The 27,328-nt window shown below is 44.3% G+C and overlaps 1 protein-coding gene across 2 annotated transcripts in view; it reads left to right on the top strand.

The window, feature by feature from the left end:
* LOC120024413 (syntaxin-binding protein 5-like) overlaps positions 1 to 27,328 on the top strand; it is a 179,409-nt gene that overhangs the window by 42,248 nt on the left and 109,833 nt on the right. The gene's annotated exons all lie outside the window — the stretch shown is intronic.

Below are 27,328 nucleotides of genomic sequence, written 5' to 3'. Positions count from 1 at the left end.
GACAAGGTACAGAATGGCAGACAGTCTCAGGGCAGGCAGAGGTCAATAATCCAGGGCGGTGTGACAAGGTACAGAACGGCAGGCAGGGTCAGTGCAGGCAGAATGGTCAAAACCGGGAAAACTATAAAACAGGAACTATAGAAAAAGATAGGAGCAAGGGACAAAATTATCTGGCAACAGAAAAACAGAGAACACAGGCTTAAATACACTGGGGTTAATGGAGAAGATGGGCAACACCTTGAGGGGGGTAGAGACAAGCACAAAGACAGGTGAAACAGATCAGGGTGTGACAACAGCAGTACAATAGAACAGTAGTACTCCAGGAGGAGTCACATCATTCAGGAACCGTGAGACAGGCCATAGTCAAAGCCACGTCTACAGTAGACTAGAATCAACAGTGTGCTGATCTTTGTCTGGGCTGTGAGGGAGACTGATGCCATATTGTACAGGACCCATTGCATGACTCTGTGCATGTACTCCCCTGTGGACTGGCTGTGTATCCCCCCTTCTCTCTTTCCTCCCTCACTCTTGCCATCCTCTGGGGCCTGTTGTCCAGGGGCTGGAGCAATGGAGAGGGAGGGATAGATGGAGGGTCAGGCAAAGTAAAGGAGACGTCTCTAAACACGGAGAGAAGCCAGCAGGCTGATTGAGTCACACTATCTGAGATGGAGAGCTGGTGTTGCGTGGGTGGGATTTCATATTTTGGCAGGCATACTATTGGCTGTCCACCCACGTTTCAACGTGGGGTCGGTTAAATCACAGCCCCCACACGGTGGTTCAGTGCCCCACAGGGTCCGCTCTCAGCGGGGGTGGAGGTCCTTCTGTCCCACCAGCGTTTATCTGCCTCAGAATGCACCGCACTGGGGCAGCAGGGTTCTCACACACTCCCTCTCACCTCCCCACCACCATATGCCTTAGAATAGACCGGCTAAAGATAGATATGTAAAGGAAGGAATATTAACAGAGCAATACGTACAAATCACTGTTGATGGAAGCCTTTCTGTACCAATTTTAAGATGATCTGATTTTGAAGTTATTTTCAATAGGATGGATTGGCACTGCACTGTATATGAAAAATACAATTATTTGCAACTTCTTTTGAGACATAAGATGGTATCTTTTCAACAGTGCTGGCTAGGCTACTCCACCTCTGATGACATTAATCTAAGTTCTTTCTAATTTTCCTTTGTGAGATAGGAACCATGTATATCCAGTCTGGTCAGGCTTCCCACCGGGTGAATGATGAACACACGCCGTGAAAAGGCTCAGCTAGCCGCGAGGCTGCCATTAGCGCTCATTTGGGGTATATTGCCCTGATTCCTCTTCTTGGCTAGCGCTTGGCAACATTTTCACTTTCGCATTAAGAACGGTGGAAATGATTGCTGATGACACGGATTGGCATGAGCCTGCACAGTCCTCTGCCAGCGACCTGACAATGTTACCTCAACCCTTTCTGCCTGGTCAGACACATATTTAACCCTTTCAGTATTGGCCGGCTGCTATAGAACGGGCGAAACTCCATTTCAAGGTCATCCGTTGCGAGGTAGATTTGTTAATCTAGCAGAATGGTTTTGCTGTACTGTAAATGAGATCCAGGAGATTCAAAGGATCAACAAAGGATCTAAATAGGATCTATATATTCAAAGGATAATATAGTCCCTTTTTCTTATACATTGACACTGAAAAATCATCTTGATATCTTGATATTTCTGTAGATGGAGAACTACTACGGACATCTTTTGATGATGATGCTGATTGTGCTGCTGCTGCTGAGAACGTGTGTGTCTGTGAGATCAAATGAGTAAATTCTTCCCTTTGATAAAGATTGCGGCTATCTCTCTGTTCTATCTTCGCTCTCTCAGTCTCTCTGATTGTGTGTCTTTCTGTCTCTCAGCAGGCAGCTCTCTGTGGCTGGGCTCTGGTGCTCATATTTAGAAACTGTTGCTGCAGTGCCATGCATTTTTAATGGGGAAGGCCATCGTAGGGGTCTGTGCTGTGTGTGTGTGTGCATGTGTGTGTCAGAGACAGGAGACAAAAGAAATAGCTCAATTATGTTTAAGAATGTTACGACACTAGTGATGTTACATTCTCTTTCTGTGCTTTTTGATCTCTTACCCAAGGAGCTCGCTCTTTTTAGAATAGAATGTTTGTTTGATTAACACGTGGAACCCTGTGTGGTCGGTGGCAGTGCAGCAGCACCTGTGTACAGAGGGGAGGGGTCAACTGGTAAGAACTCTCTCTTTCTTCATTTCTTTCTTTCTGTCAGACGTGGATGTCCATTAACGCAGCCCCCGCACCTCTCTGATTCAGAGGGGTTGGGTTAAATGCGGAAGACACATTTCAGTTGAAGGCATTCAGTTGTACAACAGACTAGATATCCCCCTTTCCCTTTCCCTTCTCTCTTCTCTATCCCCTCTCTCTCTCTCTCCCTCTCTCTCTCTCTCTCTCTCTCTCTCTCTCTCTGCCAGCCTGAATATTCTCTCTCCTTCTACACCCCCATCTGTGACTTCTGTTCACCCGCTCCTGTCTGCTGCACCTACACGCCACCTGGCAGGAATCTGGCCCTGGCAGTGTGCACGTGTGTGTGTGTGTGTGTGTGTGTGTGTGTGTGTGTGTGTGTGTGTGTGTGTGTGCCTGGCGTTTCACCATGTGTGACCTGACCACCCTGTGTGTACAGACATATGATCCTACAACCTGCTGTGTTGGTGTATACAGTATGTGTGTGTATATTGAATATATTTGTGTGAATGTATGCCTAGCTCACTGACCCAATGTGTGCTGAACAGTTTGTCTCTAGGATAGTCCACTATCCTCAAAGTGGGTGTGTCTAGTCCTTTGTTATTAATCAAATCAAATCAAATGTATTTGTCACATACACATGGTTAGCAGATGTTAATGCGAGTGTAGCGAAATGCTTGTGCTTCTAGTTCCGACCATGCAGTAATATCTAACAAGTAATATAACCTAACAATTCCACAACAACTACCTTATACACACAAGTGTAAAGGAATGAATACTAATATGTACATAAGAATATAGAAATGAGTGATGGCCGAACGGCATAGGCAAAGATGCAGTGGATGGTATAGAGTACAGTATATACATAGGAGATGAGTAATGTAGGGTATGAAACATATAAGGCAGCATTGTTTAAAGTGGCTAGTGATACATTACAGCAAGATGGCAAGATGCAGTAGATGGTATAGCGTGCAGTATATACATATGAGATGAGTAATGTAGGGTATGAGAACGTTATATGAAGTGGCATTGTTTAAAGTGGCTAGTGATACATTACATCAAGATGGCAAGATGCAGTAGATGGTACAGCGTACAGTATATACATATGAGATGAGTAATGCAGGGTATGTAAACATTATATAATGTGGCTAGTGGTCAATTGATTACATCATTTATTTCCATTATTAAAGTGGCTGGAGTTGAGTCAGTATGTTGGCAGCAGCCACCTGTTAACTAGTCCATCTTTGAATAAGTGATGTGGAGGTGAACAAGTTGTATGTTTTGTACTCTCCCTCAGACAGCTTCGTCTTCTCCGGTGTGGCGTACATATCCGTGCCCCTGCCTACCACTCTGGTAACAGTGAAGTGGTGGTCGATGTGATGTGAAGGCTTGGGCAGTGGGCACACTGTGAGTCATGTAGATTAAGCTGCTACCTCTGGACCGCTCCCCTCCCACAGGCATCTCTGTTCCTACGGGAACAGCAAAGTGGAGAGTTTTGTCCCCCTGTCACTCCGCCTCCCCCTACGACAGCTGGCCAATCAAACTGTCAGGATGGAGTTTTCTACGTGCAAGCCAGGGTAGAAGAAGGAAGGAGGATTGTGGGATTGAGCAAGGAGGGCATGGGCACACGTTCAGACACTCAGACTAAATACTGTATTCATGCATTCACGCACGCACGCACTCACTCGCGAATGCACGCAAGCACACACACATACACGCACACACACACACACACGAATGTGTGTAGTAATCCCTCGTGGCAGACTTGACTTGGGAAGAAGTGGTAGCTCTATGACAGGGTCAGATGGCTGACAAAACAGGGAGAGAGAGTGATGAAGAGAGAGAAAGAGGGAGGGGGGGATTAGTAACAGAAGGAATTAGCGGTGGTTACTGTAGGTCTGTGTGCTGGGCATTGGGCGCTGGCCTGTCAGAGAGGGGCTGATTTACCCATGGCTTATAGGCACTCCTCACACGACACACAGACACACACAAACACACATACACACACACATACACAGACAGACAGAGGAACAAGACAAGAGCAAGCCTCTTGTCTTATATAACCACAATGAAGGATGTGCTTACTACTCCCCTCGATGATGCTGTGTGTGGCAGGGCCAGGGGTGTCTTCGTGCGGTTGTTTAGGAGGGGTGTGGCCGTATCTCTGTTTGTGTACAGTGCATGTGTAATGTCTAGGGTCTTTGTGCCCCATGTTAGTGAAGCATCTGTGTTAGTACTGCATGGTAGTGACTGTGGCGATGCATGGGGATTTGGGTGGGGTTTCCCTTCTATCCTTTTCCACATATGACATCACGACACTCACAACACGAGACACTCGTTTTATTTCCTTTCTCTCCATCTGGCCCCATTTGACTATATATCTCTTATCTTTCTTACCTTCCTCCATCTCTTCCTCCATCTCTTTTACTCTGTTTGTCTTTGGCGCTCTATCTATCCCGCTCTCTTTTCCTCTACTCCACTCTCTCGCTCCTCCCCTCTTGCGTATGTCGTGTGTGTGTCATACTGATACGGTGCAAGTATTAACTAAGACCCTGTCTCTAATTCCATGTGATCTAGCAGACAGATCATATAGTCTACACACTGTATGTAAATGATCTAAGCTACACACACGTACACCCACACGCACACGCACACGCACACCCACACACACACCACATACACTTGTGGATGACAGATGGACATGCGTGTTATACTGTTGCTCTCGTTTTATGGAAACTGCCGAGGATTTGTGTCTATGTAAGTGTGCATGCGTGTGCATTTGTCTTTAGGTGTGTGTGCTCTCTATTATTCCCCCATTCAGGGAGAATGACTTCCTCGCTAAAGTACTGAATCACTTAAATCAATCTAATGCATCCCCTGAGTTAATCAACACTCACCCCCCACACACACACAAACACATAAACACACACACACACTCTCTCTCTCTCTCTCTTTCCGGTTCTTAGTGTCTGCTCCACTCACATGGCATCCTCTGACATACCAACAAGATCTCACAGTTTCCCTTCGAAATTCGATGTATTATGGATGATTTTTTTGTGCGTTAATTCCACCTGGTTACAGTGTTTATTAAACAGAAAGAACTCACAGGTTAACAGTTTAGGCATTACTTCTGAGTGGTTAAGGTTAGGGCGATGGTTTGGGGAAGGCTTAAAACAAAATAATGTAGTCACATCAGTAGTCATGGCATTCTGACAGCTTACTGGAGCGTTGTGAAGGGCCGTAGCGTAGTGGTTTAAACAGCGTGCTCCGTTTCTTTGTGAACCCCGAGGAAGGCATATATTGACGTACTCAGGACCTTTTCAAACGTCCCAATTCCTCCTCTATTTCTAGTGACCAGCCTGGACGTACACATACAAGGGAACCAAGGGAAGAATGGGGGGGGGGGGGGGGGGGGGGGGGGTTTAGGGAAGATGTGTGCGGGTATGTTTGTATGAAAGGCAGGGCTTCTGAGAATTGTCTGCCTGTTGTGCAGCATTTGGTCTGCTGGGTTGGAAGTTGTGCACGGGCATGTGTGTGAGGGGGTGGGTGGGTGGGGTGGGGGGGGGGGGGGTGGGGGGGATTAGAGAGAGCAGAGGGAAGATCAACCCCTTTCTGTGTTACTAAGGGGTTTCGAGGTGTACTTGTCTGACGAAACTAGCATACTTTCTCACGCACAAACACACACATGTTGATTGCTCACTCTATGAAGTGGCGGATAAGTGTCACTGTGCAGTGGTAGACAGCTGTGGTCTTTGTATCCAGTCTCTTTGTTGGATGCTTTTATAAGGGGATGAGCGTTGAATTGCCTGGTACAATGGAGCGAATGGAATAGTACCAAAAGTGTAAACTTGTCCCACCCTTGAGCGTTTGCAGAGCATTTCTAGAGTGTTCTGAAAGCATTTATGAATAATTGTTATAGCATTCGTGGTGTTAATAGAACATTTCTGAAGCGTTCCTCACCTCGTCTCGGTGAGGTGTTGCTGTAGCAGGTCTGACGCTAGTCGTTAGCTTAGTCATGCTCCCCACAGCCAGGTTCTTTCTCTGTCTGTCTGTCTGTCTGTCTGTCTGTCTGTCTGTCTGTCTGTCTGTCTGTCTGTCTGTCTGTCTCTCTGTCTGTCTGTCTGTCTGTCTGTCTGTCTGTCTGTCTGTCTGTCTGTCTGTCTGTCTGTCTGTCTGTCTGTCTGTCTGTCTGTCTGTCTGTCTGTCTGTCTGTCCTTCCTTATGTTGGACGGAGCACTGAATGGGATTATGGGTCAGCGGCCGTCCCCTCCTGTGGCGCTACCTGTGGAAGGAAGCGTTTGATACTGAGGCCAGAGAGAGGGAAGGGTGAGAGGGATGAGAGGAGGAGAGAGAAGGCACGGACCTGCTGTCAGCTCTTTGTGGTTGACTTGCTACTTCATATGCCAGCAACCTTTCTCTCTTTCTTTCACTGTCGTTTTGGGGGACAGTGGTGTGATATGGCAAGCTATAGGGACAGTGTCCTGAACTACTCCCTACTTATGCATCTTGTTTTAGCTGATATTCTGAATGGGATTATGGAGGCGATGGTTAGAGTGGGAGGAGGTTGTCTCGTGCACCCCCTCCTGATTCTAAACATCATCCAGCCCTAGTAAAAGGCTTTCCTCTCCCTCCTCCTTCTCCTCCGCCTCCTGTTTAATAGTGTTAAATATTAACCCAGCTGAATGCATGTGCTGTTTCCCCATTTGCCACATCCATTATTTAGCAGCCAGGCAGGGAGCCAGTCACATTCATTTAGTCAAACAGAGGCCCGTGTCTTCCTTTGTATCCCTCTCTTCTTGCCTCTCTCCTTTTCTCAATCTCTACATGCCTTTGTCTTTTCTGCATTGTTTTACCTCTCTTTGTCTGTTTTTCTCTTTATCTCCCTTTCTTTCTAGCTCTCTCTTGTTCTGTCAAGGCTTCACCATCCCACCCTCCTCCTTCTCTTTCCATCAGACAGAATGGCAGTGGATAGGATATACAAGGGTTGCATCTCAATGCAGTATGCATTTTGTTGGGACTGTCAGTTCACACTTGTCCCCTCACCAGTGTGTTTGAATATTGGAATCGATCCAATGTTCAGAAGAGTTTCGAGTGCACTCCTCTGCCGGTCCCTTCGGCCTTTCGAGCTGGATAGGTCGGTATCATAACACTTTATTCCAACTGAAAGCGGGCCTGATCGGATTTCTGATTGGCCGTGTTTATTTGTTCAAAGTGAGTCCATTCAATATGGGAAATCCAATGAGAGCAGCTGAGGGAGGCAGAGAGTGAGCGTGTACGGGAGACTGCAGAGGATCAGGTTGCTCTACTATAGGTATGTGTGCAGAGGCATTACTGCTATAGTGTACAGTATAGAAAGAGGAACTAGCTAAAATGTTATCCATAGCTATTAGGTTTCATTACCTGTTAGTGGCAACCATAGTGACCATACCACAACACATAGGTGTACTATACCATAACATAATGTATTGTCTAGGGATTCGACTGGTAAAATTGTAAGTGCAGACTAACTGTACCAAGCTTAGGAAAACAGCAGAGCTTTAAATCACAAAGGGACAGGTTTTATAGTGACGGTGTGATATTTGAACAGGTTTAGAAATCATGCTCTTATTGGTCAGAAGGGTCTGAGTGTACCACTGTGGATGGTACTCTCTTTGTTATTGGTCTATTAACTAATTTACCACTAGGCAAGCCGAACTTCCACCCATGCATAACCTGCTGATTAGAAGGTGCTGTGTATATTGTATTTTCAACCAGCAACTATCAGGAAATAACACTGATCACATTTCTTTGCACTTTTAAAGTGTTAGTTTCATTAGCTGTTGTAAAATATTATACACAACACAGGACGGACAGAATTCTGACTGTACTGGGCCTTTAATGGATGTTACCTAAACCCTCCCATGAATCAACTGGATGTCCTCCATATTTTACTCTGTCTTTGTCTCAAATTTGTCCCCCCTTTCATTTTCTCTCTTTCTCTCTTTCCCCCCCGCCTTATTTCTATGCATTGCACTTTATTTTTGACGGATTCAGCCACGAGAGATTCTGCTGATTCGCCTTTTCACCCTTTTCTCTTCTTTCTCTTGCTCTCCATCTCTCTCTCTCTCTCCCTTTCTCTCTATCCATCTCACTTTATCAATGTTTTATTCCTCCCGAAGCAGGCCTGCTGCAACTGCAAGCTGGATTGTCCCACTAAAATTAGACAAATGTTGAGGTTATTAACACTCTACTACTTGCCAGGAACCAAATACACTGCAATGCTGCTGCAGTGGGGGAGACTTATTACTGCGCACCATGCATGCGTGCTGGCTACACCTGGCCACATCCCAAACCAATCCCTAGCCCATACCGCTAGTTCATTGTTGTTCTACTGCGTGTAACCATAGTGCCTATGGCTGTCCACAGCTTCCAGGACTGTAAAGGGAGCCAGTAAGGGCCTATAAGGTAGGGGACGGTTAGTGGTATCCTTGGGACATCCCTACCCTAACCCTAAACTTAAACCCAACCCTAACCATAACCCTTACCTAACCCTAACCATTACCGTAACCATTTTAAAATGTAAACTTCAATGGGGTAGGGACGTCACAGGAATATCAGATAACCGTAGGACCGTAGGGGATAGGGATGGATTTGGGAGTGAGACATTACATTACAGTATTCAGACCCCTTCCCTTGTTCCACATTTTGTTATGTTACAGCCTTATTCTAAAATATATTCAATAGAAAATGTTTCTCATCAATCTACACATAATACCCCATAATGATGAGTTCAAAACAGTTTTTTTGAAATTTATGCAACTTGATTGGAGTCCACCTGTGGTAAATTAAATTGATTGGACATGATTTGGAAAGGCACACACCTGTCTATATAAGGTCCCACAGTTGACAATGCATGTCAGAGGGAAAAAAACAAGCCATGAGGTAGAGGGAATTGTCTGTAGTGCCCCCCAAGAAAAGGATTGTGTCGAGGCATAGATCTGGGGAAGGGTATATAAATGTTTCTGCAGCATTGAACGTCCCTAAGAACAAATGGATGAAGTTTGGAACCACCAATACTCTTCCTAGAGCCCGGGGGTCACTCTGACAGATCTCCAGAATTCCTGTGGAGATGGGAGAACCTTCCAGAAGAACAACCATCTCTGCAGCACTCCACCAATCAGGCCTTTATGGTAGAGTGGCCAGACGGAAGCCTCTCCTCAGTAAAAGGAACATGACAACCCGCTTGGAGTTGACCAATAGGCACCTAAAGGACTCTCAGACCATGAGAAACAAGATTCTCTGGTCTGATGAAACCAAGATTACACTCTTTGGCCTGAATGCCAAGCGTCACATCTGGAGGAAACCTGGCACCATCCCTATGGTGAAGCATGGTGGTGGCAGCATCATGCTGTGGGGACTGGCAGGGACTGGGAGACTAGTCAGGATCGAGGGAAAGATGAACGGAGCAAAGTACAGAGGGATCCTTGATAAAAACCTGTTCCAGAGCGCACGGGACCCAAAACTGGAGCGAAGGATCACCTTCCAACAGGACAAGGACCCTAAGCACACAGCCAAGACAACGCAGGAGTGTCTTCGGGACAAGTCTCTGAATGTCCTTGAGTGGCCCAGCCAGAGCCCGGACTTGAACACGATCGAACATCTCTGGAGAGACGTGAAAATAGCTGTGCAGGGACGCTCCCCATTCAACCTGACTGAGCTTGAGAGGATCTGCAGAGAAGAATGTGAGAAACACCCCATATACAGGTGTGCCAAGCTTGTAGCATCATACCCAAGAAGACTCAAGGCTGTAATCGCTGCCAAAAAGTAACACAATAAAATAAAATAACAGGGGGTAGCGAGTAGCAGCAGTGTTTAAAACAAATGGGGGGGGGTGTCAATGTAAATAGTCTGGGTGATTATTTGTTCAGCTGTATCATGTCTTGGGGGTTAGAAGCTGTTAAGGAACCTTTTGGTCCTAGACTTGGCGCTCCGGTAGCGCTTACCGTGCGGTAGCAGAGAGAACAGTCTATAACTTGGATGACTGGAGTCTTCGAAAACATTTTGGGCTTTCCTCTGACACCGCCTAGTATATAGGTCCTGGATGGCAGGAAGCTTGGCCCCAGTGATGTACATTGCCGTACGCACTACCCTCTGTAGCGGTCAGATGCAGAGCAGTTGCCATACCAGGCGGTGATGCAACCAGTCAGGATGCTCTCAATGGTGCAGAACCTTTTGAGGATCCAGGGACCCATGCCAAATCTTTTCAGCCTCTTGAGGGGGATAAGGTGTTGTCATGCCCTCTTCATGACTGCCTTAGTGTGTTTGGACCATGATAGTTGGTGATGTGGACACCAAGGAACTTGAAACTCTCGACCCGCTCCACTACAGCCTCGTCGATGTTAATGGGGGCATGTTCGGCCTGCCTTTTCCTGTAGTCAAATGTATTTATAAAGCCCTTCTTACGTCAGCTGATGTCACAAAGTGCTGTAAGGAAACCCAGCCTAAAACCCCAAACAGCAAGCAATGCAGGTGTTGAAGCACGGTGGCTAGGAAAAACTCCCTAGAAAGGCCAGAACCTAGGAAGAAACCTAAAGAGGAACCAGGCTATGAGGGGTGGCCAGTTCTCTTCTGGCTGTGCCGGGTGGAGATTATAACAGAACATGGCCAAGATGTTAAAATGTTCATAGATGACCAGCAGGGTCAAATAATAATAATCACAGTGGTTGTCGAGGGTGCAACAGGTCAGCACCTCAGGAGTAAATGTCAGTTGGCTTTTCATAGCTGATCAGTCGGAGTATCTCTACTGCTCCTGCTGTCTCTAGAGAGTTGAAAACAGCAGGTCTGGGACAGGTAGCACGTCTGGTGAACAGGTCAGGGTTCCATAGCCGCAGGCAGAACATTTGAAACTGGAGCAGCAGCACGGCCAAGTGGACTGGGGACAGCAAGGAGTCATCAGGCCAGGTAGTCCTGAGGCATGGTCCTAGGGCTCAGGTCCTCCGAGAGAAGGGAATAAAAGAAAGAAAGAAAGAAAGAAAAGAGAAAGAGAGAAAGGAAGATATAAAAAGGGAGAAAGAAAGAGAGAATTAGCGAGAGCATACTTAAATTCACACAGGACACCGGATAAGACAGGAGAAATACTCCAGATATAACAGAATGACCCTAGCCCCCCGACACATAAACTACTGCAGCATAAATACTGGAGGCTGAGACAGGAGGGGTCGGGAGACACTGTGGCCCCATCCGACAATACCCCTGGACAGGGCTAAACAGTCAGGATATAACCCCACCCACTTTGTTAAAGCACAGCCCCCACACCACTAGAGGGATATCTTCAACCACCAACTTACCATCCTGAGACAAGGCCGAGTATAGCCCACAAAGAGCTCCGCCACGGCACAACCCAAGGGGGGGCGCCAACCCAGACAGGAAGATCACGTCAGTGACTCAACCCAATCAAGTGACGCACCCCTCCTAGGGACGGCATGGAAGAGCACCAGTAAGCCAGTGTCTCAGCCCCTGTAATAGGGTTAGAGGCAGAGAATCCCAGTGGAGAGAGGGGAACCGGCCAGGCAAAGACAGCAAGGGTGGTTCGTTGCTCCAGTGCCTTTCCGTTCACCTTCACACTCCTGGGCCAGACTACACTCAATCATAGGACCTACTGAAGAGATGAGTCTTCAATAAAGACTAAAGGTTGAGACCGAGTCTGCATCTCTCACATTAGGTAGGCAGACCATTCCATAAAAATGGAGCTCTATAGGAGAAAGCCCTGCCTCCAGCTGTTTGCTTAGAAATTCTAGGGACAGTAAGGAGGCCTGCGTCTTGTGACCGTAGCGTATGTGTAGGTATGTACAGCAGGACCAAATCGGAAAGATAGGAGCAACCCCATATAATGCTTTGTAGGTTAGCATTAAAACCTTGAAATCAGCCCTTGCCTTAACAGGAAGCCAGTGTAGAGAGGCTAGCACTGGAGTAATATTATTTTTTTGGTTCTAGTCAAGATTCTAGCAGCTGTGTTTAGCACTAACTGAAGTATATGTAGTGCTTTATCTGGGTGGTAGAAGTGACAAAAGCATGGATTATTTTTTCTGCATAATTTGCGACCTAGAACAAGCATCTCTGTTTTGTCTGAGTTTAAAAGTAGAACATTTGCAGCCGTCCTCTTCCTTTAGTCTGAAACACAGGCTTCCAGGGAGGGCAATTTTGGGGCTTCACCATGTTTCATCAAAATGTACAGCTGTGTGTCATCGGCATAGCAGTGAAAGTTAACATTATGTTTCCGAATGACATCACCAAGAGGTAAAATATATAGTGAAAACAATAGTGGTCCTAAAACAGAACCTTGAGGAACACCGAAATTTACAGTTGATTTGTCAGAGGACAAACCATCCACAGAGGCAAACTGATATCTTGCCGACAGATAAGATCTAAACCAGGCCAGAACTTGTCCGTGTATACCAATTTGGGTTTCCAATCTCTCCGAAAGAATGTGCTGATCGATGGTATCTAAAGCAGCACTAAGGTCTAGGAGCACAAGGACAGATGCAGAGCCTCGGTCTGACGCCATTTACCACCTTCACAAGTGCAGTCTCGGTGCTATGATGGGGTCTAAAACCAGACTGAAGCGTTTCGTATACATTTTTTGTCTTCAGGAAAGCAGTGAGTTGCTGCGCAACAGCTTTTTCTAAAAATTTTCAGAGGAATGGGAGATTCGATATAGGCCGATAATTCTTTATATTTTCTGGATCAAGGTTTGGCTTTTTCAAGAGAGGCTTTATTACTGCCACTTTTAGTGAGTTTGGTACACATCCTGTGGATAGAGAGCCGTTTATTATGTTCAACATAGGAGGGCCAAGCACAGGAAGCCGCTCTTTCAGTAGTTTAGTTGGAATAGGGTCCAGTATGTAGCTTGAAGGTTTAGAGGCCATGATTATTTTCATCAATGTGTCAAGACATATAGTACTAAAAAACTTGAGTGTCTCCCTTGATCCTAGGTCCTGGCAGAGTTGTGCAGACTCAGGACAACTGAGCTTTGGAGGAATACGCAGATTTAAAGAGGAGTCTGTCATTTGCTTTCTAATGATCATGATCTTTTCCTCAAAGAAATTCATGAATTTATCACTGCTGAAGTGAAAGCCATCCTCTCTTGGGGAATGCTGCTTTTTAGTAAGCTTTGCGACAGAATCAAAAATATATTTTGGATTGTTCTAAATTTCCTCAATTAAGTTGGAAAAATAGGATGATCGAGCAGCAGTAAGGGCTCTTCGATACTGCACGGTACTGTCTTTCAAAGCTAATCGGAAGACTTACAGTTTGGTGTGGCGCAATTTCCGTTCCAATTATCTGGAAGCTTGCTTCAGAGCTCGGGTATTTTCTGTATACCAGTGAGCTAGTTTTTTATGACAAATGTTTTTTGTTTTTAGGGGTGCGACTGCATCTAGGGTATTGCGCAAGGTTAAATTGAGTTCCTCAGTTAGGTGGTTCACTTCTTCTGGCTGCAAGCCCGAGGCCGGCCACAATATGACAACAGCCACTTCAAGTGCAGGGCGCGAAATTCAAAATATATTTTTTAGAAATATTTAACTTTCACACATTTACAAGTCCAATACAGCAAATGAAAGGTACACATCTTGTGAATCCAGCCAACATGTCCGATTTTTAAAATGTTTTACAGCGAAAACAGCACGTATATTTATGTTAGCTCACCACCAAATACAAAAAAGGACAGACATTTTTCACAGCACAGGTAGCATGCACAAAGCCAACCTAACTAACCAAGAACCAACCAAACTAACCAACAAACAACTTCATCAGATGACAGTCTTATAACATGTTATTCAATAAATCTATGTTTTGTTCGAAAAATGTGCATATTTCAGGTATAAATCATAGTTTACATTGCAGCTACAATCAGAAATTGCACCGAAAGCAGCCAGAATAATTAGACACCAACGTCAAATACCTAAATACTCATCATAAAACATTTCTAAAATACATAGTGTACAGCAAATGAAAGACAGGCATCTTGTGATTCCAGCCAATATTTCCGATTTCTTAAGTGTTTTACAGCGAAAACACAATATAGCGTTATATTAGCTTACCACAATAGCCAGAAACACAAGCCATTCCCCAGTAGCAAAAGTTAGCGATCGTAACAAACCAGCAAAAGATATATAATTTTTGACTAACCTTGATAAGCTTCATCAGATGACAGTCCTATAACATCAGGTTATACATACACTTATGTTTTGTCTGAAAATGTGCATATTTAGTGCTGAAATCAGTGGTTATACATTGTGCTAACGTAGCATCTTTTTCCCACAACGTCCGGATATTTTTCTGACACTTTTTCTGACTCACATATTCTGACCAAATAACTATTCATAAACATAACTAAAAAATACATGTTGTATAGGAAATGATAGATACACTAGTTCTTAATGCAATCGCCGTGTTAGAATTCTAAAAATAACTTCATTACGACATCCAGCTTAGGTATAGCGAGAGAGTACCCAAAAGCTGGGCGCAAACGACTAGCACAACATGTTCGACAGATATATGAAATAGCATCATAAAATGGGTCCTACTTTTGCTGATCTTTCATCAGAATGTTGTACAAGGGGTCCTTTGTCGGGAACAATCGTTGTTTGGATTTAGAACGGCCTTTTTCCCTCTCGATTTAGCAAGCACACTTGCCAAGTGGCGCGAATCTCTCCTTCGTCGACAAACAAAGAGAACGGAACACGGCAAAACTCCCGAAAAAATTTCAATAATCTGATTAAACTATATTGAAAAAACATACTTTACGATGATATTGTCACATGTATCAAATAAAATCAAAGCCGGAGATATTAGTCAACCCATAACGACAGCTTATCAGAAGGCAAATCCAGGTCCCTTGACGCGCTCTCCAGAAAACAGGAAACTGGTGACACGTCATACAAAGAGCATTTATTCGAGCCCAGATCAAGTTACACACTCAATTTCTTCTCTCACTGCTTGTCGACATCTAGTGGAAGACGTATGAAGTGCATCTAAACGAATAAATATCAAGGACTTTAATAGGCAGGCCCTAGAAGAGAGCATCGATTTCAGATTTTCCACTTCCTGTCAGGAAGTTTGCTGCAAAAGGAGTTCTGTTTTACTCACAGATATAATTCAAATGGTTTTAGAAACTAGAGAGTGTTTTCTATCCAATAGTAATAATAATATGCATATTGTACGAGCAAGAATTGAGTACGAGGCCGTTTGAAATGGGCACCTTTTATCCGGCTACTCAATACTGCCCCTGCAGCCCAAACAGGTTAACTGATTTTTGTACTCTGACACCTTTGGGTAGGCGGAGGGAGTCTGGAAGGGCATCTAGGAATCTTTGGGTTGTCCGAGAATTTATAGCACGACTTTTGATGATCCTCCTTGGTTGGGGTCTGAGCAGATTATTTGTTGCGATTTTGAGATGTGAGGTATCACAATCTATTTCAATAATGGCAGGAATGGAGGTCTTTATTCCAGTGAGATTGCTAAGGCGAACACCGGCATGTTTAGTTTTGCCCAACCTAGGTTGGGAGACACGGTCTCAATGGGGATAGCTGAGCTGACTACATTGACTGTGCTAGTGGCAGACTCCACTAATCTGGCAGGCTGGCTAACAGCCTGCTGCCTGGCCTGCACCCTATCTCATTGTGGAGCTAGGGGAGTTAGAGCCCTGTCTATGTTCGTAGATAAGATGATAGCACCCCTCCAGCTAGGATAGAGTCTGTCACTCCTGAACAGGCCAGGCTTGGTCCTGTTTGTGGGTGAGTCCCAGAAAGAGGGCCAATTATCTACAAATTCTATCTTTTGGGAGCGGCAGAAAACAGTTTACAACCAGCGATTGAGTTGTGTGATTCTGCTGTAGAGCTCATCACTCCCCCTAACTGGGAGGGGGCCAGAGACAATTACTCGATGCCGACACATCTTTCTAGCTGATTTACACGCTGAAGCTATGTTGCGCTTGGTGACCTCTGACTGTTTCATCATAACATCGTTGGTGCCGACGTGGATAACAATATCCCTTAAAGTTTTAGCTTTAGCCAGCACCATCTTCAAATTAGCCTTAACGTCGGTAGCCCTGCCCCCTGGTAAACAGTGTATGATTGCTGGATGATTCGTTTTACGTCTAATACTGCGGGTAATGGAGTCGCCAATGACTAGGGTTTTCAATTTGTCAGATCTAATGGTGGGAGGCTTCGGCGTCTCAGACCCCGTAACGAGAGGAGTAGAGACCAGAGAAGGCTCAGCCTCTGACTCCGACTCGCTGCTTAATGGGGAGAGCCGGTTGAAAGTTTCTGTCGGCTGAATGAGCGACACCGGTTGAGCATTCCTATAGCATTTCCTTCCAGAAGCCATGAGAAAGTTGTCCGGCTGCGGGGACTGTGCGAGGGGATTTATACTACGATCTGTACTTACTGGTGGCACAGACGCTGTTTCATCCTTTCCTACACTTAAATTTCCCTTGCCTAACAATTGAATCTGAAGCTGGACTTGCAGCACAGCTATCCTCGCCGTAAGGTGATCGTTCTCCTGTATATTATGAGTACAGCGACTGCAATTAGAAGGCATAATGTTAATGTTACTACTTAGCTTCGGCTGGTGGAGGTCCTGACGAACCACGTCAAGTGAAAAAGTTGAATGAAAAAAGTTGAGCGAGGGAAAAACAAAAAATATAAACTGTAATTAAAAAGTAAAAACCGTAAAGTTGGCAGGAAGCAAAGTAAGGTTAGCAACAAAACGCACAGCAGCACGTAAACAAGTCTACAAGTTGTGACCGGAAATTACGTTTACCACTGATCAGACCTACCACTGTCGTGTCGTCAGCAAACTTAATGATGGTGTTGGAGTCATGTTTGGCCAGGTAGTCGTGGGGGAACAGGGAGTGCAAGAGGGGACTAAGCACACACCCCTGAGGGGCCCCAGTGTTGAGGATGAGCATGGCAGACGTGTTGTTGCCTACCCTTACGGGGCGGCCTGTCAGGAAGTCCAGGATCCAGTTGCAGAGGGAGGTGTTTAGTCAAAGGGTCCTTAGTGATGAGCTTTGTGGGAACTATGGTGTTGAACGCTGAGCTGTAGTCAATGAACAGCATTCTCAAATACGGGTTCCTTTTTTCCTTTCTAAGTGGGAAAGAGCAGTGTGGAGTGCGATTGAGATTGCGTCATCTGTGGATCTGTTGGGGGGTTTGCGAATTGGAGTAGGTCTAAGGTATCCGGGATAAGGCTGTTGATGTGAGCCATGACCAGCCTTTCGAAGCACTTCATGGCTGCCGACGTGAGTGCTTTGGGGTGATAATAATTTAGGCAGGTTACCTTCACTTCCTTGGGCACAGGGACTATGGTGGTCTGCTTGAAACATGTAGGTATTACAGACTCGGTCAGGGAGAGGTTGAAAATGTCAGTGAATACACTTGCCAGTTGGTCTGTGCATGCTTTGAGTACACGTCCTGGTAATCCATCTGGCCCTGTGGCTTTGTGAATGTTGACCTGTTTAACTTCTTATGGCTGCAGCCCGACGTCGGTACACTTATGACAACAGCCAGCTCAAAGTGCAGGGCGCGAAATTCAAAATATATATTTTTTAAATATTTAACTTTCACACATTAACAAGTCCAATACAGCATATGAAAGGTACACATCTTGTGAATCCAGCCAACATGTCCGATTTTTTTAATGTTTTACAGGGAAGACACAATATGTAAATCTATTAGCTAACCATATTAGCAAAAGACACCACTTTTTTTACTCCATCAGTTTTTTACTCCATCAGTAGCTATCACAAATTCGACCAAATAAAGATATAAATAGCCACTAACCAAGAAACAACTTCATCAGATGACAGTCTGATAACATATTTATTGTATAGCATATGTTTTGTTAGAAAAATGTGCATATTTCAGGTATAAATCATAGTTTACATTGCAGCTACAGTCAGAAATTGCACCGAAAGCAGCCATAATAATTACAGGCACCAACGTCAAATACCTAATTACTCATCATAAAACATTTCTGAAAAATACATAGTGTACAGCAAATGAAAGACAGGCATCTTGTGATTCCAGCCAATATTTCCGATTTATTAAGTGTTTTACAGCGAAAAAAAAATGTAGCGTTATATTAGCTTAGCACAATAGCCAGAAACACTTGGGCGCCGGCGACTACGACAGATATATGAAATAACATCATAAAATGGGTCTTACTTTTGCTGATCTTTCATCAGAATGTTGGACAAGGTGTCCTTTGTCCAGAACAGTCGTTGTTTGGATTCAGAACGGCAACTTTCCCTCTTCATTTAGCAAGCGCGCTAGCCGGGTGGCACGACACTCTCCATGTCAACAAACGGAAGAGAACGGAACACGGCAAAACTCCCGAAAAATGTCAATAATCTGATGAAACTATATTGAAAAAACATACTTTACGATGATATGGTGACATGTATCAAATAAAATCAAAGCCGGAGATTGTAGTCACCTATTACGGCAGCTAAACAAAAGGCAACCCCACTGCCCAGCTCGCGCTCTTCAGAGTACCGAAAATGGTGGACACGTCATTCCAAGATGATGTGTTCCATCTCAGACCAAGATAATCACCTCATTTCTTCTCTCACAGCCTCTTGACACCCAGAGGAAGGTGTATGACGTGCATGTAAACTAATAGGTCTTGTGCCCATTTATAGGCAGGAAGAAGAACAGAGCATCGATTTCAGACATTTCACTTCCTGGTCAGGAAATGTGCTGCAGAATGAGTTCTGTTTCACTCAGAGAAATAATTCAAACGGTTTTAGAAACTAGAGAGTGTTTTCTATCCAATAGTAATAATAATATGCATATTGTACGAGCAAGAATTGAGTACGAGGCCGTTTGAAATGGACACATTTTATCTGGCTACTCAATACTGCCCCTTGCAGCCCAAACAGGTTAAAGGTCTTGCTCACATCGGCTACCGAGAGCATTATCACACAGTCATCAGAACAGCTGGTGCTCTCATGCATGCTTCAGTGTTGCTTGCCTCGAAGCGAGCATAAAAGGCCTTTAGCTTGTCTAATAGGCTCACATGACTGGGCAGCTCGCAGATTGGTTTCCCTTTGTAGTCTTATAATAGTTTTCAAGCCCTGCCACATCCGACGAGCGTCAGAGCCAGTGTAGTAGGATTCAATCTTAATCCTGTATTGATGCTTTGCCTGTTTGATGGTTCGTCTGAGGGCGTAGTTCAGGATTTCTTGTTAGCGTCCAGATTAGTGTTCTGCTCCTTGAAAGAGGCAGCTATAGCCTTTAGCTCGATGTGGATGTTGCCTGTAATCCATGGCGTCTTCTTGGGATATGTACGCAGGGTCACTGTTGGGACAACGTCGTCGATGCTCTTATTGATGAAGCCGATGACTGAGGTGGTATACTCCTCAATGCCATTGGATGGATCCCAGAACATATTCCAGTCTGTGCTAGCAAAAGAGTCCTGTAGCTTAGCATCCGCGTCATCTGACCACTTCCATATTGAGCGAGTCACTTGTACTTCCTGTTTTAGTTTTTGCTTGTAAGCAGGAATCAGAAGGTTAGAATTACGATCAAATTTGCCAAATGGAGGGTGAGGTAGAGCTTTGTATGTGTCTCTGTGTATGGAGTAAAGGTGGCTTCGAGTTTTTCCCTCTGGTTGCACATGTGACGTGCTGGTAGAAATGATGTAAAACTGATTTAAGTTTGCCTGCATTAAAGTCCCCGGCCACTAGGAGAGCCGCCTCTGGATTAGCATTTTCTTCTTTGCTTATGGCCTTATAGAGTTGGTTGAGTACGGTCTTAGTGCCAGCATCGGTTTGTGGTGGTAAATAGACAGCTATGAATAACATAGATGAGAACTCTCTTGGTATATATTGTGGTCTACAGCTTATCATAAAGTACTCTACCTCAGGCGAGCAATACCTCAAGACTTATTTAATATTAGACATTGCGCACCAGCTGTTATTGACAAATAGACACACACACCCCCCCTCGTGTTACCAGACATAGCTTCTCTGTCCTGCCGGTGCATGGAAAATCCCGCCAGCTTTATATTATCCGTGTCGTCGGTGAAACATAAGATGTTACAGTTTTTAATGTCCCGTTGGTAGTGTAATCCATTTTGTTTTCCAATGATTACACATTGGCCATTAAAACGGATGGCAGTGGAGGTTTACTCACTCGCCTACGAATTCTCAGAAGGTAGCCCGACCTCTGCCCCCCTTTCTCTGTCTTTTCTTCACGCAAATGACGGGGATTCTGGCCCGTTCCTGACAAAGCAGTATATCCTTCTTGTCGGACTCGTTAAAGAAAAAATATTTTTACAGTTCGAGGTGAGTAATTGTTGTTCTGATGTCCAGAAGTTATTTTTGGTCATAGGAGACTGTAGCAGCAACAGTATGTACAAAATAAGTTTAAAAAAAAGTTACAAACAATGAGAAAAAACGGACAAAATAGCACGGTTGGTAAGGAACTCGTAAAACGTCAGCAATATTAACACTTTACAGTGTGATCATTACTATAGAACTATACATTTGAACAAGTATTATGATTACTCATTCTTTCATATGTAACTAATCCAAATATTTGATACAGTATGTACATAAATATCTCCCCAGACACATAGGTTCTCTTTCGTAGCTGTCTGGAACAGGCAAACAGCCTCATTATTGTTTGGCTGTAGTGGATTACCAGGGTGTTAAACTGTGCACCTCAGCAAATAGCCATTGCCAAATAGATGGATCTGTTTGAGGATGGTGTAATATATGGAGCTTTCAGCTTTTGTTCCTGGGTATACTCACTGTCATGAGCACAGCGCAAGGTGAGAGGCTGGTGTAGCTGTGGTACACTGGTTTTACTGTTACTTTGTTCAGGTGAAGGTGAGAGTGTGGTTTAGGTGTAACTGTGGCGGTAACAAACAGCCAGCAGCCCTGTACTTTACTCTACTGTGTGTGGGATTTAATTGTTTGCATGCATAATAACTCAAATGTGTCAGGGGAAATGATTTATACTGGAACTATATTAAACAATTGAATTACCGCTCTGAATGTGTGTGTGTGTTTGTGCGAGGGTGTGTGTACGCGCGCGCAGGCATATGTTTATGCGTGCGTTTGTACACATTAAATGTGGCTCTCAAATGTAGTGTTTGTATGTGTGTGTGTGTGTGTGTGTGTGTGTGTATGTGTTTGTTTATTTAGGAGGGCATTGTGTGCCCTATAGCACTCTCTGTCATTGGGCTGTGATAATAAGTTGTTTTCGCTTTCTCACTGTGGAAGACTGGCTGTGCACTGTTGCAGTAGCTGGTTATATGCCCTGGTAGATCCTCTCTCTCACTCTCTCTCTCTCTCTCTCTCTTTTTCTCCTTGCCTCTATCTTTCTTGATCTCCCTTTCTCCCTCCCTCCCGCTCTCTCTCAACCTTTGTCTATCTGAGCTGTGGGAGCAGGCAGCAGACCAGCAGACTCTGTCCCAACCCCTCCCTGGCAGGGTGATGTATGACTGGGCATGTTTGACGTCAGTCCCGGCCCAACGTCACAGACCTCCACACTCACAGCCTTTTTTCCTTCTTTCACTCGCGGCCTCCCTCTTTTTCTCGTTCTTTCTTCTGCCGGCTCTTTCTATCATTTTTCTATCTGTCTCTCTCTATCCTATCCCTCTCTCGTTTTATCTCTCTGGCTTTCATTCTCCTACTCTGTTCGCGCTCTCTCTCTTGCTGTTTTTCCATTTTCCTCTCTAGATCTTTCTATTCGGTACTCTCCTACTCTACCTCTTTTCCTCATTATTTCCCTCCCTGTGCTCTGTCTTTCTTTAACATTCTATGTCTATCACTAACCATTGGCATAGCCTCGCACACACACACACACACACACACACACACACACACACACACACACACACACACACACACACACACACACACACACACACACACACACACACACACACACACACACACACACACACACACACACACACACACACACACACACACACACACAAAGACAATCACTCCCTATGGTGTAGGGTGTACAAAACAACAAATGGTCTAGAAGATCCATCATACTTTCCATTGGTTCTGTCAGGTGAAGAGTCCACTCACAGCAATGTGATTACATCCACAGGAACCAACCGAGTGCTTTCCCTGGGTTGTATTGTCTCCATAAGCGTCCCTAGTTGTAGTTCACTTTGTTTGATGTGAAGAGAAGACTCCCTTCCGGCTTCCAACACTAAGCGCGGGGACTACGAGAACCCATGAAATAGCAGATATGTTGACTTTGAGGGGCCGAAATGGCTTTTTAAAGTTCCATCTTGACGAGATGAGGAATTGACCCGGTTTTCCTTCCTTCTCTCTCTCCCTTCCTCTCTCTCTCTTTCTTTCTCTCTCTGCTGTCTCCCTCTTTTCTTCACTCTAGTCAATCTGTCAAATATGTGAGTGGTATTGGTGGTGACAGGGACTGTGTCATACTGTGGAAAGATAACACAAAGGATCATGTGCCTGGAGTTGAGGTACTTGTTCAACCTCAAGTATCATAGGGGTCATCCGAGGCTAAACATCATGGGCTTTGTCTTTAACCTTTCACGAGTATCAACCCCGTATCCGGGATCACCCCCCACCCCCCCCACACTGATTAGCATCGCTAGCATAGCTTCACAAGTAAATAGTAGCATCTAAATATCATTAAATCACAAGTCCAAGACACCAGATGAAAGATACAGATCTTGTGAATAAACCCATCATTTCTGTTTTTTAAAATGTTTTACAGGGAAGACACAATATGTAAATCTATTAGCTAACCACGTTAGCAAAATACACCATCTTTCTTTGTCCACCATTTTCTCTCTCCACCACTAGCTATCACCAATTCGGCTAAACTAAGATATTGATAGCCACAAACCAAGAAAAAAACTCATCAGATGACAGTCTGATAACATATTTATGGTATAGGATAGGTGTTGTTAGAAAAAAGTGCATATTTCAGGTAGAAATCACAGTTTACAATTGCACCGACCATCACAAATCGACTAGAATTACTAGATAGAGCAACGTGTATGACCAATTTACTCATCATAAAACATTTCATAAAAATAGACAAAGCATAGCAATGGAAAGACACAGTTCTTGTGATTTCAGACCATATTTCAGATTTTCTAAGCGTTTTTCAGCGAAAACACAATAAATCGATAAGTTAGCATACCACATGTGCAAACGTTAGTAGAGCATGAATTCAAGGCAAAGGGAGCTATAACGTTATCATCGCCAAAATATATTAATTTTTTCACTAACCTTCTCAGAATTCTTCCGATGACACTCCTGTAACATCATTTTACAACATACATATACAGTTTGTTCGAAAATGTGCATATTTAGCCATACAAAACCGTGGTTATACAATGGAAATAGTCACAACTCAAGCATCAAAATGAGGGACGTCAGCTTTCAGAGTGATCTAGTTTAATCGAAAGCTAATCATATACTTGACTAAAAAATACAGAGTTGACAGGAATCGAAAGACAAATTAGTTCTTAATGCAACCGCTGACTTACATTTTTAAAATTATCCTTACTTTTCAATACAGGGTTCGCCAAGTGAAGCTATACCAAACAAAATGGCGAAATATGCGTTTAAAATATTTCGACAGAACAACGATTTATCATATTAAATATTGCTTACTTTGAGCTGTTCTTCCATCAGATTCTTGGGCAATGTATTCTTTCTTGGGTTTAATCTTCTTTTGGTCGAAAGATGTCCTTTGTCCGTCTAAATGCCCGCTAACGTTCGACCGGGACCCCGAAATGTGCCCGGTGCTTCACATAGAAATGCATCAAAATCGCACTAAACGGATATAAATTGCTATAAAACGGTTTAAATTAACTACCTTATGATGTTTCTAAGTCCTATATCGAATTAAATTACAGACGGATACATTTCAAGTTGATAACCGAGCCTGTGAAAATGGCATCCGGAGGTCCCTTCCTGCGTAAGGGCGAGCGTCGAAAGGGGGGCTACTCTCACTCCTTGGTCTTTTATAACCTCTGAGAGCTACCTAGAAGGCCCATTCCACTTCTCATTGGTTACTGACATCCAGGGGAAGGCGGGTGCAGTTCGTGTCGTTCCATAGGATAGACAGAGACCTTAAAAACTGATCTGAAACCAGAGCTTCGCTCTCAGACCTTTCACTGTCTGTCATGGATTTCGCTGTAGAAAGAGTTCTGGGTCACCCACAGACATAATTTCAACGTTGTATGAAACTAGAAAGTGTTTTCTATCCAATAGAATTAATAATATGCATATTGTACGAGCAAGAATTGAGTACTAGGCAGTTTAATTTGGAGACGACAAAATGCTAATTCGGAACAGCACCCCCTGTAGTCGCAAGAAGTTAACCAAACATAGAATAGTCCTTGTGATGCCATGAGGCATGCCATTACGGTTTATATTTTAGAGACAATGATTTGTTACACCAATACCATCTATATATGGTTTTGTCCTTATTTTTGAGACAGAGAACAACCCCCCAAAAGGTAAAATGGTACATTCCGAGGGCATAATCTTTAGATCTTTTGGAGGACACCATTTACTTTTCTCAGACCTGAAACATTTAGCATATTGTCATAATTGTTTATTTAAGACAGAGAGTTCAGTCTGATAAATGTTCACTATATTCACGGGACCACCCATACAAAAATGTATGCACGTTGGATAAAAGTGCCTGCTAAATGCTATACTGTATATTATTATATTATATATTACTATTTTCTATCTTTGACCATGATTTGATGTGATTGTACAGCCAACTGTTTTCCCGAGTTAGTCTGTCTGTGTGCTTTTCGATAATATGCTTTTTGGAAGCCTGCCTGCATTTTAGAGAAAGTCGAAGAGAAACGTTTTAAAAAGCACAATCATAAGTCCTGCCTTTTTTTTCGGGCCCAAAAGATTTGGTTGCCAGGCAATCACTTCCAGTTCCCATCTTGGACTTAAGCATCCAGATCATTCTTCCAACTACTCTGCAGGGGGGGCTCTCTCTTGGTATCCTCCCCTTTCCCTCGCTTTCTCGTTTTTTTGTCGAGAATGTGTGTGAGAGAGTGTGGAGGGTGGAGAAGCTTGCCTTCGCGTATGTTCCATGTGCATGTTTGATGTACAGTATTTTTGTTTGTGAACCGGATGTGTGATGTGTGTGTGATAATATATGTAAGTGTGTGGTAATTTTTTCTTTTCTGGTGCAGGTAATGCTGTAGTTTATTGTTGCCCTGATCAGTCTATACAATTATATTCTTGCCCATAGCAGCCTGTGATGCAAGATTTTAGTAGGCTATTTTAGCTGGAGATATTAGCAGGATGCTCTGTTTGCTTGCTTCTTTCTCCTCTCTTATGAGGAAAGTGTCATCTCTCTGGCTGTCATGTGTTACGCTTAACTGCATCCCCCATGAAAATCTGCTACCCGGCCCTCCTTCTCTTCCTCTCCTCCTCTCTTCCACTCTGTCTGCACAGGAATTTTTGGTAGGATGAATACGCATCATCAGTGAGCTCACTCATATAGGCCTTCAGTGGAGGAAGCCCTTCATTTTCAATCTTTCCCCTTCTCTTTCTCTTTCACTCTCTATATATTTCTCTCTCCCTGCTCCCCCTGCTTATTTATTATACATCTGCATACCGCTCTCCTTCTCCATACATCTCATCCATCCCTTGCTCTCTTGCACCCACACATGCGTGCACTCTCTCCCACTCTCCCTCCCCCTCTTTTACATCTCCCCCACTCTTCATTATTTCCTCTCTCTGTCCCTCTATCTCTGTCTCTCTCTCTCTCTCCGCTGTCGTGACCTCAGATTAAGGTTGGAGGAATATGTAATTATGTTGTGTTTGTTTCTCTGCAGCTTCTTCCTCTGCCATTTATTTATACACTCAGTGGCCAGTTTATTAGGTACACCCATCTAGTACTGGGTGGGACCCCCCCTTTTCCTCCAGAACAAACTGATTTCTTCGGGGCATGGAAACGTTGCTCAATTGGTATCAAGGACCTAACGTGTGCCAGGAAAACCTTCCACACACCACCGCCACTAGCCTGTACCATTGACACCAGGCAGGATGGGGCCATGGACTCATGCTGCTTACGCCAAATCCTGACTCTGCCATTAGCATTACGCAACAGGAACCAAGATTTGTTGTACCCGGAGATGTTTTTCCACTCCTCAATTGTCCAGGGTTGGTGAATCTGAGATGTCGTTCTGCATACCACTGATGTACTACGTCGTTATTTGCCTGTCTGTTAGCTTGCACGATTCTTGCCATTCTCCTTCAACCTCTCATCAACGAGCTGTTTTCGCCCACAGGACTGCCGTGGACTTGATGTTTTTTTTTTTGTGGCGCCATTTTTGGTAGACCTTAAACACTGTCGTGCGTGAAAAGCCCAGAAGGTCGGACGTTCCTGAGATACTGGAACCGGCACTTCTGGCACCGACGATCATACCACGCTCAAAGTCACTTAGGTCACTTATTTTGCCCATTCGAACATTCAATCGAACAGTAGCTGAATGCCTCTGTGCCTATCGTCCTGCTTTATATAGCAAGTCACGGCCACGTGACTCACTGTCTTTAGGAGCGAACCATTTTCATGAACAGGGTGGGGTACCTAATAATCAGGCCACTGAGTGTATATTTGTTTATTTTGAAGTAAATATATAATTGTGTCTTATCTCTGTGTATTTCTCCAGAAAACAACTCTACCAGGATAGACAGACTGCAGTATCTTAGCTAGGAAATGCCTATATCTTCAAAATACACTACATGACCAAAAGTATGTGGACACCTGCTCTCTGAACGTCTCATTCCAAAATCATGGGCATTAATATGGAGTTGGTCCCCCCTTTGCTGCTATAACAGCCTCCACTCTTCTGGGAAGGATTTCCATGAGATGTTGGAACATTGCTGCAACTTTTTATTGACTTGCTTCAGTTGATCACTGATGTTGGGCCACAAGACATGGCTCGCAGTTGGCGTTCCAATTCATCCCAAAGGTGTTCGATGGGGTTTAGGTCAGGGCTCTATGTAGGTCAGTCTTAGTTCTTCCACAAACCATTTTCTGTATGGACCTGGCTTTGT

The sequence above is a fragment of the Salvelinus namaycush genome, chromosome 29 (assembly GCF_016432855.1).
Source record: "Salvelinus namaycush isolate Seneca chromosome 29, SaNama_1.0, whole genome shotgun sequence".
Taxonomy (NCBI): domain Eukaryota; kingdom Metazoa; phylum Chordata; class Actinopteri; order Salmoniformes; family Salmonidae; genus Salvelinus; species Salvelinus namaycush.
Note: the sequence above shows the minus strand (reverse complement) of the source record. Positions and strands in the feature narration are given on the sequence as shown.